Raw genomic sequence first — 15,030 nt, 5'->3', positions numbered from 1 at the left:
AGCCGTCACTATTGCCTCCCAGGATCTGCATTAGCAGGGGCCAGAGTCAGGACTCTAACTTAGGTATTCTGATGTGTAATACTGGTGTTTTAACTGCTAGGTTAAATACCTGCTCCATGTTTTTCTTTTTTCTTTTTTTAAATTTATTAGACAGGTATAGTTATAGACAATGAGAGAGAGAGAGAGAGAGAGAAAGGTCTTCCTTCCATTGGTTCACTCCCCAAATGGCCGCTACAGCCGGCGCTGCGCCAATCCCAAGCCAGGAGCCAGGTGCTTCCTCCTGGTCTCCTATGACTGTGCAGGGGCCCAAGCACTTGGGCCATCCTCCACTGCCCAACCAGGCCACAGCAGAGAGCAGGACAGGAAGAGGAGCAACCAGGACTAGAACCCAGTGCCCATATGGGATGCTGGCGCTGCAGGCAGAGGATTAATCAAGTGAGCCATGGTACCAGCCCCTCCATGTTTTTCTTATTCTTCTTTGAGCTTATGAAAACTTCATCTTATCTTGATCTCTAAATTGATATTTGGGAACCACTGAGCTTAGAGTAAGGAGTGCACTAGCGCCTTTAGAGATGACTATGGGAATAGTGTAGTCCATTTACAGTGAAAAAAGAAGAGCTCGAAATGGATTACTACATGGATGTAGTCATTTTATAAAATTATGCTCATGATATGGGAGAAAGCCAGAGAGATGGCAAATGTTTAATGCACCCATTTTGTATTTTTTTTTTTTTGCTATTTGTGTTCTTACTAATATTTAGATATTTACTATTCAATCTAAATATGAAATAAAAATAAATAGAACATCATTAAAACATAGTTAAGTATTTTTAAAAGTAATACAAATGCATTGTGGTATTTGATTTTTTTTTTTAAAGATTTATTTATTTATTTGAAAGTCAGAGTTACAGAGAGGAGAGGCAGGGAGAGAGGGAGGGAGAGGGAGAGAGAGATGTCTTCCATCTGCTGGTACACTCCCTAATTGGCTGCAACAGCTGGAGCTGTGCCGATCCAAAGCCAGGAGCCAAGAGCTTCTTCCGGGTCTCCCATGCAGGTGCAGGAGCCCGAGCACTTGGGGCCATCTTCTGCTGCTTTCCCAGGTCATAGCAGAGAGCTGGATCGGAAGTGGAGCAGCTGGGTCTCCAACTGTCACCCATATGGGATGCCGGCACTGTAGGTGGCGGCTTTATCTGCTACGCCACAGCGCTGTGGTATTTGATCTTTTAAAGTGTTTTCATATTTACTTATCTATTTCACATATAATTTGTATATTTTTTAGATTATTTGCATCATTTATGTCAGCTATCCTTTTTCTAAATGATTATCCTTCAATTTACAGATATGCTTATTAATCTCCATAATATGCATTTTTTTTACGTGAGGATGAAATATCTGATATGCTGTCCATTATAGATGAGCTTCAGATTATTTTTGTCCAGATTTCATAGATTTGTAGAAATGTCACTTTTTCATTTATTTCCCTTTTGACCTTCAAGGTTTGAGTTGGAGAAGGTATCAGTGATGAATTTTTTCAGGAATTGACTTGAATCCTACTAGAATTGTGCTGTTACCATTTAGGTTGTGAAATAATTTTAAGTAATATTAAGTAGAATAGAGAAAAGCATTATTTTAAATAAAATCTTGCAAATCTTCATGAACTGGCTTAAAGCATACACATTTTTCTTTTGAAAATCTGGTTGGTAGAAACTATTGTTTTTTTTCTCCATATGTAAACTCCACATGTTAATAACAAGTTTTCAAATTACATAGCATTATTACTTTTGGAAATTGCACGTTCATTTGATTTTACAGCCAAATTGGTTAACTAAGAAATTAATTGATATTTTTTAAGTACCACTGTGACATTTTGCTAGTTTTTAAGGAAACTCCTTGTTCACAGAAGGGCATTTTTAAGTGAAAGGAGTGAACAATTGCCACTTTTATTTATTTATTTTTTATTTGACAGAGAGAGAGGTCTTCCTTCCGTTGGTTCACCCCCAAATGGCTGCTATGGTCGTCACTGCGCCGATCCTAAGCCAAGAGCCAGGTGCTTCTTCCTGGTCTCCCATGCAGGTGCAGGGCCCAAGCACCTGGGCCATCCTCCACTGCCCTCCCGAGCCACAGCAGAGAGCTGGACTGGAAGAGGAACAACCGAGACTAGAACCCGGTGCCCATATGGGATGCTAGCGCCACAGGCGGAGGATTAACCAGTGAGCCACAGCGCCGGCCCCCTTTAAGTGAAAGAGGAGTGAACAGTTGCCGTTTTGAATCCATGGATAACTTTTTTGGTGTAAAAACAATTCTGGAGTCAGAGCTGCATACAAATGTGACGCTGGAAGTCAGCCATCAACACTCTGCCTAGTTTTACTTCTTTCCTTTGGTTATGGCTCTCATTAGACTAAGTCCTTCAGACAGTCAGACCATGTTGTGACATGTTGTGTCTGAGTACATTTTTGTTACTCATTGGCATAATTTAGGATAAATGTTGGGTGACTTTGTGTTTGCCTTAGGGAACATTTCCCATTAAATGAAAGTTCCAGGAGCAAGCTTAGAAAATGTTGATGGCATTTTGGTATCCACTGTTGGTCATTGCTAATTTGAATCTTAATTGGTTATTATAGATTAGGTGTCTTTTGCAGATAACAGGCTTGAATCAGGCTAAGCTTCCCAAGGGGAAACTAGTGTAAAATGTATTCCTTTTTTAAAAAAAAAATTTTATTTTTTATTTCTATGAAAGGCAGAGTTACAGAGAGAGGGAGAGACAGAGAAAGAGACCTTCTATCTACTGGTTCACTCTCCAGATGGCAGCAACATCCAAGCCTGGGCCAAACTGAAGCCAGGAGCTAGGAGCTTCATCTGGGTCTCCAACGTGGGTGCAGAGGCCCAAACACTTGGACCATCTTCTGCCTGCTTTTTCCATGCCATTAGCAGTGAGCTGGATCAGAAGTAGAACAACCAGGACACGAAACAGCGCCCATATGGATGTGTGCATTGCAGGTGGCAGCTTTACTTGCTGCACCATGATGCTGACCCCCCAAATTTATTCTTCACAGACATACAACAAGGCAGAGTGGGCTATGACATGGGGTAATGGATTATATACTCTTTTGACAAAATGTGTTTGCACTTGGAACTGATTTAACTCAGTGTTCTTGCCACAAATTATCTATGAACCATCAAAACTACCTTACCTTTTGCCAAAAAACAGCTACTTCTAAAAGCCAGGACTTGCCAAGGGAACCATTTATCGGGGTAGGGAGTGCTGTCCCTGGAGCCTTAGGAGATGACCTTTTGTCTTTTTTGGCACTGACAGAACAAAGAGAAGAGTAACCTTGGAACCCCAACCTAGAAATTGTCTTCCATTGTTCTAATTATAAGCCACAAGCTTGCCCAGTCATTTATATATAGAAGAGATCTTGAATAGCAGCTGTCAGCACTTTATTTTGGAATTAAAGCTTTACAGATAGAACCAGTTCTTATCTGACTTGAACTCTCTGATAAATCCTGAATCATACCTTTTGAAGGTTGCTAGAGGTCACCAAGGACTTGTTTGTGATTGATCTAGAAACCCTGCCGAGAGACTTGTTGATCTGGCAGCCATCACCATGAAAGAGACCACTGGCGCCTCCCTCCCGAAGTCCCATAGGACTCAGTCCTTCTTCACCTGGATATTAAACATTTTGGAAAAAATAGGTAATCAGAGGGGACCCCAAATGGAGCATGTTGCTGAAATCTGTAAAATAAAGGTTTCCTAGTAAAAGAACATAGCCTTGTTTAGTATAATTTGTCACATTCTTTGAATTTTACAATTCAAACTGTAATTCCCTGTGAAATAAATAAATGCTTAGCAACTTGTCTATACAGCCAATCTTTTGTATCACTTCAACATCTGAATTCATTTAACAAATCAGATGCCCTAGTTAAATCCATTAATGCAGCATTTAGTTCACATTGCCATGTTGGCATTGGACTCATACTGCAGATCAGACTGGTAAGATTTCAGACTGCTTGGGTCCAAAACTTGGCATCAGCACTTAAGTGTATAATTTGGGCAAGTTAACATTTCTAGGCTTCAGTGTTTACATCCATGAAATGGTCATGATCATGGTTAGGGGTTAGGGTTAGGGTTAGTAATGTTGTTAAAAGGACTAAATGCGATAATATATGAAAAGTGCTTAGAGCGGTGTCTGGCACATCATAACCACTCAGTTATTTTCAGAGAAGAGTATTAAATTTACACAGGGCATGTTTGGTTGTTAGGAAGAGCATCCTTTTCATGTTAGCTTACATAAGTAAGGGGCTTCTGTAGAAAGGCTACACAAGCAATCTCATGGCCACCCAATGATAGCTGGGACAGGTGGATAGCAGCATTAGAAGTCAATAGCCAGGCCGTCGCTGCGGCTCACTAGGCTAATCCTCCACCTTGCAGTGCCGGCACACCGGGTTCTAGTCCCGGTCGGGGCGCCGGATTCTGTCCCCATTGCCTCTCTTCCAGGCCAGCTCTCTGCTGTGGCCCGGGAGTGCAGTGGAGGATGGCCCAAGTGCTTGGGCCCTGTACCCCATGGGAGACCAGGATAAGTACCTGGCTCCTGCCATCGGATCAGCACGGTGCGCCAGCCGCGGCGGCCATTGGAGCGTGAACCAACGGCAAAGGAAGACCTTTCTCTCTGTCTCTCTCTCTCACTGTCCACTCTGCCTGTCAAAAAAAAAAAAAAAAAAAAAAAAAAAAAAAAAAGTCAATAGCCATAGCCGGCGCCGCGGCTCACTAGGCTAATCCTCCGCCTAGCGGCGCCGGCACACCAGGTTCTAGTCCCGGTTGGGGCGCTGGATTCTGTCCCGGTTGCCCCTCTTCCAGGCCAGCTGCTGTTGCCCGGGAGTGCAGTGGAGGATGGCCCAAGTGCTTGGGCCCTGCACCCGCATGGGAGACCAGGAGAAGCACCTGGCTCCTGCTTTCGGATCAGCGCAGTGCACCGGCTGCAGCGCGCCGACCGCGGCGGCCATTGGAGGGTGAACCAACGGCAAAGGCAGACCTTTGTCTCTCTCTCTCTCTCTCACTGTCCACTCTGTCTGTTAAAAAAAAAAGTCAATAGCCTCTTCCATAGCCTTGGCAGCTCATGACAAGAGCCTTGGGTGACTACTGATGTCATAAATAAGAGTGTCAATTGTTAAATCAACAACAGGAATCACTGTGCACTTGCTTCCCATGTAGGACCTCTGTCCTTAATGTGTTATACTATGAGACTTAACACTAAAACTAATCTTCAAACAGTACTTTATACTTTGTGTGTCTGTGTGAGTGTAAACTATTAAATCTTTACTTAGTATAGAGTTGATCTTCTGTATGTAAACATAATTAAAAATGAATCTTAATGAAGAATGGGATGGGAGAGGAAATAGGAGATGGGATGGTTTGCGGGTGGGAGGATGGTTATGGGGGGAAGAACTGCTATAATCCAAAAGTTGTACTTTTGAAAATTTATATTTATTAAATAAAAGTTTTCTATTAAAAAAAAAAAAAGAAGTCAATAGCCTCTGGAGCTTCTCCCTCCATTTCTCCTGGGTTTGTTTGCTTTCCTCTGTGCACTGACTCTGTTTTCTTTTTTTTTTTTTTTTTTTTTTTTTTTTTTTTTTGACAGGCAGAGTGGACAGTGAGAGAGAGAGACAGAGAGAGAAAGGTCTTCCTTTGCCGCTGGTTCACCCTCCAATGGCCGCCGCTGCAGCCGGCGCACCGCGCTGATCCTGGCAGGAGCCAGGAGCCAGGTGCTTTTCCTGGTCTCCCATGGGGTGCAGGGCCCAAGCACCTGGGCCATCCTCCACTGCACTCCCTGGCCATAGCAGAGAGCTGGCCTGGAAGAGGGGCAACCGGGACAGAATCCGGCGCCCCAACCGGGACTAGAACCCGATGTGCCGGCGCCGCAAGGTGGAGGATTAGCCTATTGAGCCACGGCGCCGGCTCTGACTCTGTTTTCTAAAGACCAGTTTGCTTGGCATATCTCTGTGCATACTTGGATGTCCAGAATTCTTTCCCCAAAATCTATACTCCTATAAGTTATTACATTGAGCACTTTCCCATATGTGACTCAGTTTCACAGTGTCTTTCTTCCAAGTTTCCAGGTGAGGGGGACTGCAGTCAGCTGGGACCAAGGAGATGAGGCCAGCCAGTAAATAAGGTGGCTCCTTCCAGAGGCTTCTGGTGTTCAAGGTTCTCTAAGAAAGTGGTATGGGGCAGGCCCACCTCTGTTCTGTTCTAGCTTTCTCTTAATGCACAGCCTGGGAGGCAACAGGTGATGATTCAAATACTTGGGTCCCTGCCATCACAGGGGAGACCTGGATGGAGTTCCTGACTCTTGGCTTTGGGCTGGCCCAGCTCTGACTGCTATGGGCATTTGGGGATAAACCACCAGATGGAAGATTTCTCTCTCTGTTGCTTTACCTTTTAAGTAAATAAAAATAAATAAAACTTCGAAAGGTGGCATAGTGGTAGGGAGTTAGGTTGATGGTAATTCACAACTCTAGGATAATAATACTGTTGATGTTGAAAGGTAATTAAGGACACCCAGCTTTGAGCACCAATTACTCATTTATATTTTTTAAAGTTTTATTTATTTGTTTTAGGATTTATTTTTACCTATTTGAAAGAGTGGGAGATAGAAAGGTAGAGACAGGAAGAGAAAGAGATCTTTCATCCACTGGTTTACTCCCCAAATGGCTGCAATAGTTAAGGCTGGGCCAGGCCAAATCCAGGAGTCTGGAACTTCATCCAGGTCTCCCATGTGAATGGCATAGCCCAAGCACTTGGGTCATCTTCCCCTGCTTTTCCAGGTGCATTAGTAGGGAACTTGATCAGAAGCAGAACAGCTGGGACTCAGACTTGCACTCGTATGTGATGCTGGCATTGTAGGAGGTGGCTTAACCTACTGTGTCATAACACTGGCCTCTAAAAGTTTTTTATTGAAGGATGATATCCATATGGAAAAGGATTCATCTACACATATGCTGAGTGTACAGCTTGATGCCTGTTGACAAACAGCATACCTGTATACGCAGTGCCCAGCTCAAGAGCACCATTATTAGTTCTCAGGGAGCCCTTTTGGTCCCTCTAGTTACAAAACACATTAAAGATGATTAGTTTTACCTGTTTTTATGTCAATGGAATCATACACTATATACTTTTTTGTGTCTGGCTTCTTTTGCTTGATGCTGTGAGATTCAGCAATAGTGTGCATAGTTACAGAGCATTCTATATTCTTTTTAAAATATTTATTTTAAAGCAAGAGTTACAGAGAGGCAGAGAGAGAGAGAGAGAGAGAGAGAGGTGTCTTCCATCCACTGGTTCACTCCCCCAAATGGCTGCAATGATCAGAGCAGAGCTGATCTGAAGCCTGGAACTAGGAATTTCTTCTGGATCTTCCACGTGGATGAAGGCCCAAGGACTTGGACCATCTTCCGCCATCTTTCACTGCTTTCCCAAGCGATAGCAGAGAGCTGGATTGGAAGTGGAGCAGCTGGGACTTGAACTGGTGGCCATATGGGATGCTGCACTGCAGGCTGCAGCCTTACCTGCTTTGCCACAGTGCTGACCTCAGGTTATACAGCATTCCGACTCATTGCTGTGAAGTGTTCTGTTATGAGAGCGCACCATACCTTGTTTCTCTGGTCTACCACTGATGGACATTTGGGTAGTTTTCTATTTTTGTCCATTCCTAATGGTGCTGCTGTGAAACTTTGTTGAGCATATACCCATTACTGCCGACTATTTTTACTACCAAAGGCTTATTATAAAAGGTGAGGTGAATTATCTTCCATCACATGTAACTGAATTGATGGTCTCTTATGGATGAGTGAGTATTGTTTGACTTTTTATCTGGTGACTTCTTTTTATGTGGTGACTTTCATGGTGTGAGGGCAGAGCACATTTTAAACATTTTGCAAACATAAAAGAACTCCCTATGTTTTGATAGGTGCTCAACTATTTGCCGATCAAATGAATGAATAACTGGCATGTGTTCCTCTTATGTGAACAAGCCTGCTGACTTACTGCTTAGCCAAAAGTTGATTAATTAAGAGATTCATCATGACCCAGTGTAGGCCAATTTTTTTTTTAAGACAGAGTTACAAGGGCTGGCACTACAGTGCAGCGGGTTAAAGCCCTGACCTGAAGTGCGAGCATCCCATATGGGTGCCGGTTCGAGACCCAGCTGCTCCACCTCCTATCTAGCTCTCTGCTATGGCCTGGGATAGCAGTGGAAGATGGCCCACGTCCTGGGGCCCCTGTATCACTATGGGAGACCTGGAAGAAGCTCCTGGCTCCTGGCTTTGGTTCGGCACAACTCTGGCTGTTGAGGCCATCTGGGGAGTGAACCAGTGGATAGAAGACTTCTCTCTGTCTTTACGTCTCACTGTAACTCTGTCTTTCAAATAAATAAAGTAAATCTTCCAAAAAAAAAAGACAGAGTTTCAGAGATGTAGAGCCAGAGAGAGAGAGAGAGAGAGAGAGAGAGAGAGAGAGAGAGAGAGAAGTCTTCCATTCCACTGGTTCACTCTCCAAATGATTGCAACGGCCAGAACTGATCCGAAGCCAGGAGCCAGGAGCTTCCTCCAGGTCTCCCACACAGGTGCAGGGGCCCAAGGACTTGGGCCATCTTCCACTGCTTTCCCAGGACACAGCAGAGAGCTGGATCAGAAGAGGAGCAGCCAGGACTTGAACCGATGCCCATATGGGATGCCAGTACTGCAGGCTGGGGCTTTAACCCGCTGCGCCACAGTACTGGCCCCTAGGCCAATTATTACAGTCCTCTTAGAATTTGGAGCCTCAAGGAGACTGGATATTGTTGATGGTGGGTCCCTGTGATTGTGCTCTTAGAAAACCCACAGGCTCTTGCTGTTGGGTCCTACAGGCATAATCGATCCTGCTCTTCCCTCATTCCTTGATGCAGCCAGAAGAGCTCCAAGTATGACTTAAACAATGCAAAATTATTTTGGATTAAGTTCCCAAATACAAAGAAGAGAAAAGAAATGTTGTAACATGTCAAAGTAAGGCAAGCTCAGTGAAGACTAGTTTCATTGGGCATCCTTTTCCCTTGGCTTCTTTTTTGAGGAGACCTACTGTGGATATTTTCGAAGGCAGAAACTATGCTATTAAGACAGCAGTTCAAGAGAGGAGTGATGGATCCTGAACCAGAGAAGTAGATGTGAGATTGCAAAGGATGGATGGTGCAATACCTACAGGGAAAGGCTTTGAAGTCTTAGAAATGGAATCTGGGGGCTAAAGAGAGAAGTCAAAGATGATGTCACATTTTGTGTTTCTTTGTTAGGAAAGATAATGGTAACATTATTTTAAAAAAGGACACTCAAGGACAGCAAAGACGGAAGGAATCAAGATGAGTTCAAGGTATTAAGTTTAAGGACCTGATGAGACAACCAGATTATTTTGGTTGCGAATATGGGCTTAAGAGGAAGATGTGGAAGTGGGCACCTTATTTATTTAGCCTTTTGCAGTCTCAGTTCCCTGTCTATATGTTGATAGCTCCTAGTCAGGATGGAAATGCCACAGTACATATAAAGGGTTTCACTTATTGCCTGGTAATTAAGGATTCATAAAATATGTATTAATAGGATGATGATGATTTGTGTCTAGAGGGTCACTGGAAAATGGGGACTGGCGTGCTGTGCAAAGGATCTGCATACAGATGGAGATGATACAAGAGGGTGTGGAGAGGTAAGAGGGAGCAGTCCAAGTCAGCATGTTGTAAGCCATACCTTTTAGGAAAATGAGACAGAATGGGAGCTTGAGGAGGATACTGAGCTAGAACTCTTTGTGAGGAAGGAGAAGCTGGAAATTACAGTCACAAGATCCAAAGGAGGGGAGTGTGGACTTCGCAGCAGCCAAGATTCTAGCGAAGTCGTCGGTACACCAGATTTAAAGCTTGGTTATCGTTAAAATCAAATACCTCAGTGTCAGAGGCAGCAATGTGTTAGGTCACTCGCATGTATAAGAAGCCCAAGTCCTCTGGGTAGCAGGCATCTGCATGTCGACTCTTGCCAGTATAGCATGAACCAACACTTGAAAATTCTTTCCTGTCTTCTCTTTTGTCTCCTCCCACACTGCCAGGATGCTGTCTGCTGCTGCCACCCACCTCTGGAGGACAGCCAAACAGATGAAATGTAGGGGAGAAAAAAAAAAAAAAGACAAATAATGATACACAGGCAACAGTTTGCACATTTTTGTGGAAAGCTTGTGGGTTTCAAGCTTTGCTTTCCCTCATCAACATAACTGGCAACATTGGTTTTTGTGTATGTATGATGGTGCTAGGAGTTTGAAAGTGTGTTACCTTATAGTGATAAGGGAAAAGAGGAAGGAGGCTCCAGGGGAGACTAAAAAGAAGTCAGGAGTGGCAGGTATTATGCGGTGGGTTAAGCCTCTACTTGGGACCCCTGCATCCCATATTGAAGTTCCAGTCTGAGGCCTGGATACTGTGCTTCAGAGCCAGCTTCCTGGTGGGGGTGGGGAACATCTGGCCCTTGGACTGTATATAAGGCCTGCAGAATCATTTGGTCTAGCCCTGCCAAGGTCACCGCAGGCGGGACTTGAAATTCAGTAAACCTATAGCAGGCTAATTTGTTAGTTGATGATTTTGTATGGCCACAAATGATGTTATAAATATCCAAATGGCCCTTGGCAGAAAAAAAGTTCCCCACTCCTACATCCTGGGAGGCAGCAGATGGTGGCTCAAGTGCTTGGGTCCCTGCCACCAGAGTGAGAGACCAGGATGGAGTTCCTGGCTTCCTCCTGGCCCAGCCCTGGCTGCCACGGCTATTTGGGGAGTAAACCAGTGGATGGAAGATGTCTCTCTGCCTTTCAAGTAGATGAAAATAAACATTAAAATGTCAAGACACAAAAGGAAAAAGAGGAGCAGAATGAGGAGGTGCAAGTTTGGCAATAGACAGATGAAGGATGTGTTCTAGAAGACAGGTTGCTAGGACTTTTTAATAAAATTTATTCGAAAGGCAGAGTGACAGAGTCAGAATCTTCCATTTTCTCATTCACTCCTCAGAAGGCTACAACTGCCTGGGCCAGGCCAAAGCCAGGTGTCTGGAACTCCATCCAGGTCTCCTATGTGGGTGCAGGCACCCAAGCACTTGGGCCATCCTCTGCTGCTGTCCCAGGCTCATTAGCAGGAAGTTGGTTGGGAAGTGTAGAGGGAGGCTGGAACCAGCGCTCTTATTTGGAATGGGCCACAATGATGCCTCCCCCCAACCCTTTTGTTTTGTTTTGTAAATGGAATTCTTAGCCCAAATTCTCCCCTGTGGGAATCAGTCTTCATTTTGGCAGCCTCTTAGTGACAGCACTGGGCTTGGACTCCACCAGGAAGGGTGAGTAGGTGGGTGGGCAACTGTGAGCTCTGTCTCTAGGGTGCAGTTCTTGTGAAAGCAGCAGGCCACCCAAGCACAGGGAAGGCAGCCAGGCCCACCCTATTTTCTCCTGGCCTAGTGTGTTTGGGGTTCCCTGAAGTAGCAGCCCAGTTCTTTGGGGATTATAACATTAAGCAAATTGTATAAAGTATAATTGAAGCAAATTTCAGTTTATACTGCAGTTTCATATTTTAAACGGTGATTTTTAATTCATTCCTGAATTAACAACAGGTGTCCATTTTGGGATTGGGCTATCTCCTCCTCCACCTTACTTCCCCTGCCGCCCCCAGTCACTTGTATCAGTTATCCAAAAGGTCTTGGCCCGATTTCCAGGTGTGAACAGCAACTGTCAGGGGGCCCTTAGACTGCAGAATATGCGTGTGCACTCATTCACAGAGGTAGGCTCTTAACTATTTGAAACGGCATTTAAGCTTCTTCAGTATTTAAAACGAAGTTGTTGCAGTGGATCACCCTCCACACACAACTGGGTCACCCTGTGGGTTTTGCAAGGTCCCAGGCTTTTTTCTTAAGCATCCCTGCCGCCTGGTCTCGTCTTTGTTGTTAAACAAAGTGTTTCAGAACTGCAGGCCACGGCTGGGCATGGGTCACCTTATTTAGGAAGGCCTTTCCTCCAGGATGGGTTTATTTTTAGACTTGAGAGGCTTGAATTTCACCATCCCTGCTCTAAGCGGCGGGGGCGGCCCTGGAGTCGGAGCGGGCTCCAGACCTGCTGTGAGCCTTCTCCTCGCGCTGCACGGGTGGGTTTTCCTGAAAAGGCGAGGTGGCACCGATGGGATGCGGCTTGCAGGCTCGGTCGGCTGAGAGCGCGTCCCTCCTCCGTTCCTGCCTGCGCGCGCCCCGCGTTTCCCACAACCCCTGGCGGTCGGCCCCGCGCCCCCGAGACCAGGAGCCCGGCGTCGGTCCGAGCGGGCGGCCCTGGGCGCTCTCAGGAAAGTAGCGAGTGCGCTCGCCTGGCCCCGCCCGCGAGCGCCGGGTTCGGCTATTTCCGGCGCGGCGCCCTTCGGCAGGTTCCGCAGTCGCCTGTCGGAAATGGCTGCCGGCCGGCAGGGGGAGCGAAGGATCCAGCAGATCCGGCGCGGCCTGGAAGGCGCGCGGCCAGCGGCCAGAGCAGCTTCTGGGAATTCCAGTTTCGCTCAGGCGGCGGCGGCGGCTGCGGCAGGTCGTCCCTGAACTACAAGCCGGTAGGACTCCTGGCGCCGCGGGAGCTCGGGGAGCGGGGCCACCCTCCGCGGGGCTCGTGGGAGGCATCCCGGTGCTGGCTTCGAGAGCTGGGAACGCGGCGGCAGGACCAGGACTGGCGGTGCCGGGTGAGGCTGCTGCCCGGGCGGCGGGAGGCGTGCAGCCGCGGAGCGGAGTAGGCCTGCCCAGCGAATGGGGAGCTTGGGCGGAGGACCACGAGGCCCTTACCTCCGGCAAGCTGGGCTAACGGGTCTCCGTGGGGCTGGAAGCACCTCCTTCCCACCCCCACATGCCCCTTCTAGCACCAGTTTTGGTGCCTGTGGACCCATCTCCACCCCTTTATGTGGCCCCTCGGCTTCGACTGTCCAGCCTCTCCTCCCTGAAGCCCTCCACCCCTCTTCGTCCGCGGTGTTTGTGCAGCTGCTCGCGGGGAGCATCTTCTGTCGCAGGCCAGCCCGGGACTGCCCCACCCCCCCACGCCCCCAGTGAACACACTCGCACAGCTGCCCCACGCCGCCTCCACACAGTCTTCGGCCGCTGCCGCCCTTTCTGTGACTCTCTTTGCTAGCCTCACCTCTTTAACGATGAGCCCACGATCAGAATAGCCACTTCCTGTCCAAGAGTCCAGGTGCTGCCGCTCCCCGCGTCCGGGGCTCCGGGGCACAGGCCTGGCTCCGAGCGCTGGCCTAGCGCTGCGTGGGTAGGAGCGGGGCTGCGGAGTGCCTGTCTGCACCACCGAGGATTTAGCCCTGCGACCCGGGTCAGCCTCAGGCCGGAGCCCTTGGGCTGCAGATGGGGTGCTGCTTTCTCTCCTCCCCACAGTGAGCCAGCGGCTCAGCTCCTCTTTGCTTATCTTTGACTCTCAAGAGACTTAGATTTGCTGGATTTCTTTCCCCCGACCTGTACTGTTTTTCTTCCCTTTTCATAATTTCCACGAGCTTCAAGTCCTCGTGGTTCGGCTCCTTTGGTAGAGGAGGATATGCAGAACCCCATATGTCTGTGTCCTCCTCCTCCCCCCATATATGATTTTTACTTAAGAGGGGTCTTTAGCATTTCTTCTACTCTGTCAGTATGGGTAGCTCCCCTTTTGAAGGCTAAGCCTTCTTTTGTGTTTAAAAGCCTTTGTGTGTTGTAATCATGCAGGCTGCAGGCTTTTTGTAATTTGCTCAACAGCCTGTGGCGCTCTCCCTACACTGACTATAACTTAGGTCCAGAGTGCCTGCTGCGGTAACTTGTGGGGCCGAGAGAGTCTTGAGTGAAGCCAAGCATTTCTGGCAACTTATTTAACTGGGGGACTTTAAAACATTTCATGATGAAAGAAAAGCTATTGTCTTAAACTCTTTCTTGGTGTGGAAAAAATACTTCTTTACCACGTGGGCATTCCTTGATCTTCTACCTGTGGAGAGGGAGCCTCTGGACTAGAGAGTGCAGGGTGCAGAATACTTGAACCGTGTTTAATAGCCAAAGATCTGAGGGCTGTGCATGCTACAAGAAGCTTGACAAACGTGTCTTCACTCCATTTCTCACTTTTCTAGAGGAAAAATTGTTACTAAATATTTGGAGAGAAGGGCCACATAAGTAGTTGGAGTGTCTTCGTGATTTGGCATCTTGGTTTTTAACCTATGAGTGAAAAGGCTTGAACTTGGAAAGGTACAAGAGATGGTTTGAAGCCATCAGAATAATGTCAGTAGTCAGATAAGGATGTACTCTTTCCCCCAGGGCACTAGACTGGCTGTAGGGTGACAGATCATTGGAGGGGTGCAGGAGTGAGGTGGAGGGCAGTATGTGGCAGGGTCATTGTCTGAACTGAACCTAGTAACTCATTTTCTGGAGAATGGTTGGCGGGTCAGGTAGTAGGAGAAAAGTGAAGAACGCACCAGATCTCTCACTGGAGGTTTGTGCCTTTGCATGCAGTTGCTCTGGACAAAGGTAAGGAATAGGAACCAGGAGCCTTTCATAAAGTCCTAAAACTGCCCACTAATTTCTGGTGGAACAGAAAACTTCTGTTAACATATCTCTTTTCCTTTTATTTTGTTTCCTCTTAATTTCTTTTAGAACTGCTAATCCAGGAGGCAAGAAATTTTTTTCACGAATTTGTAGGGTCCATGAAAACAGGGAACCCCAGGCAGATGGAGTAGGAGAACTCAAGAGCTATAGAGGTGGGCCCACCTGTATCTAAGCTTGATGATTCTACCTGAACCAGTCACACACTCCTGTTGCATTTTCAGCCTTTCTGCTGTCTTGGGTGATGTTACTAGGTGGAAGAGAAGCAGGATTAAAAAAAGCTTTAGTCTTGAAAGTAGAAGAAGAATGTGGAGATTCATTTAGTATCATAGCTCTCCTACACATAGACCAGAAACAGTGTGGATATAGTTGACATGAACCACAATGAACTGTTAAAATCTTGGAGATGGAGCC

General features: G+C 46.6%; 1 protein-coding gene across 18 annotated transcripts in view; it reads left to right on the top strand.

The window, feature by feature from the left end:
- EXTL3 (exostosin like glycosyltransferase 3) overlaps positions 1–15,030 on the top strand; it is a 146,917-nt gene that overhangs the window by 68,119 nt on the left and 63,768 nt on the right. For 3 of the 18 annotated variants that reach the window (XM_051842527.2, XM_070068239.1, XM_051842531.2), the window contains exon 1: positions 12,475–12,614. The exons of 6 other annotated variants lie outside the window; for them this stretch is intronic. The gene's annotated coding sequence lies outside the window, so the exon portion shown is untranslated. Of the gene's footprint in view, positions 1–12,077; positions 12,741–15,030 lie in introns of those variants that run through there. 9 more of the 18 variants (XM_070068243.1, XM_070068237.1, XM_051842530.2 and 6 more) reach the window with 7 other exon arrangements.

Source organism: Oryctolagus cuniculus, chromosome 2 (genome assembly GCF_964237555.1).
Source record: "Oryctolagus cuniculus chromosome 2, mOryCun1.1, whole genome shotgun sequence".
NCBI lineage: Eukaryota > Metazoa > Chordata > Mammalia > Lagomorpha > Leporidae > Oryctolagus > Oryctolagus cuniculus.
This window is presented reverse-complemented; position numbering and strand designations above follow the sequence as displayed.